This window comes from Aplysia californica, unplaced genomic scaffold, assembly GCF_000002075.1.
Source record: "Aplysia californica isolate F4 #8 unplaced genomic scaffold, AplCal3.0 scaffold00017, whole genome shotgun sequence".
Lineage (NCBI taxonomy): Eukaryota > Metazoa > Mollusca > Gastropoda > Aplysiida > Aplysiidae > Aplysia > Aplysia californica.
Window position 1 is genome coordinate 636,712 of NW_004797287.1, and position 1,956 is coordinate 638,667.

Sequence of the window (1,956 nt, forward strand, 5' to 3'; positions counted from 1 at the left end):
CTATTTACACCATTTGACACTCACTAAATATATACATTTTGCCCACAAATATACTACTTTCAAGACAACAAAGATTAACTAATAATGTCTCGTGCCACACATTAGTCGGAGGGGTGGGTATGGGGGTAGGGGTATTTTGAAAACCGTTATAAATTGATTTGGTGGGCGGAGTAGGAGGAGGGGGGGGTGCCTTGGTAACAGAAAAGGTCAAGTTGTAACTCTTAAATGTTAAATCTCGATAAGCTCCCAAACTTCCAGTTTGATCGTCGCACAAAAAGAAACAAAATTCCATCTTACCGCCATCCCTTCTTATTACCCCCCCCCCCCCCCCCCCCCTTGATAAAATCTATATTATTTAGAAGGCTACCCCCCTTCCTCCCCCCACCTCTTGATAAAATAACAAACCAGCTGCAATATTGACAGGAATGAGTTATTGCAGTTACGCGGGACCCTTCATAGAGCTAAAGAGCTAATAAAAGCCGAGTCCTTGGGAATAATGCAGAGGAAATTAGGCGGAATTAGAGCAAGCTGTTGCAGACAGTAGTATGCTAGGCTGAACAGTGAGCCGGCTCCCGGTATTTATCTGAACGCATGGTCTAGTTTCATTTGGTGAGTTGTCTCCCGTCGTTCCATTTGAAGGGAACAGCTGATCCCACGAAGGATGCTGGATAGAGAGAGAGAGAGAGAGAGAGAGAGAGAGAGAGAGAGAGAGAGAGAGAGAGAGAGAGAAGGTAGAGGGGAGAGAAAAAGAGAGAGAGATATGGTGCAAGGGAGAGGGAACGAGCGAAAAATAGTGAGGGACAGGGAGAGAGATAATAGGGTGAGACAGCAGAGAGAGACAGAGATAGATAGATAGATAGATACATACATAGATAGATGGATAGATAGATAGATAGATAGATGAATACATAAATACATTGATAGATAGAGAGAGAGTGAGTGAAAGAGAGAGAAAGAGAGAGAGAGAGAAAGAGAGAGAGAGAGAGAGAGAGAGAGAGAGAGAGAGATCTCAATAAAGCACTTGCACACTTATCTTTAACTAGCTGGGTCCCCTTTCGATGAAAGGAATGGTCGGTGCATTAACATCAACTGAAAGTCATTGGCCTACTCTATTTACACGCTACTGGAATGGAGCAATAATTCTTGAGAGATGCATGCGCCTCGCGAAATATCACTTCCGGCACTTCAACTGTGGAGTACAGCTACGCAGATTTGTTTCGTTTTTTTCAGTGGCATAATCACAAAGGCCAAAGAAGAGCTGGAACTTTTTTTCAAATATATTGTTCTAAATTCAGGAAATTAATAAATCAAAAATTGGGTTTCATCATGGGGACCTATCTGTCTTTTTGCAGATACTTGCCAACTTTCAACTCTGTTGCTGTCGTAGTTTTATGGGAAAAGTGACACATGTGTTTCCAAGTTTCCAAAAGATTTACCAAAACTTTATTCGAAAAAAAAAGGACCCCAAATCGTCGACAAGTAAATGTTTGCAGCAGTTTATTTTCGCTGCCCAAAAAGAAAGGCCGTTTAACTCACAAAGGTCACAGAATGATTTGATTAGCGCTCTGCTATTCCCAGAGCGCTTTCAGATCAGCCTCAACACAAAGTATAATGTCAGGCTGGATTGCAACAGTGCGTGAATGAATTAGGTTAATTCTCCTCAGCGTAGCCATTATGGCAACCTGTTGGAACTGGGGATGCTTCATTAAGGCAGCTCTTAAAATAGTTATGATGCAATTTTAATCTCAACGGGAGTATTTTGTGTATTTTGGCCAAAGTTGATTGGTCTGAATACACTAAACGAACCCTGTGCATATTGTGGTGAAAATGGGTATTACGTAAAAAGGTTTGGAATTGAGTTTGTTGTGAATGTGAGTATGTTTGTGTCCATGTGGGCGGGCAAAAGTGCGTGTGTGAGTGTGTACATATGTGTGTGTGTGTGTGTGTGTGTGTGTG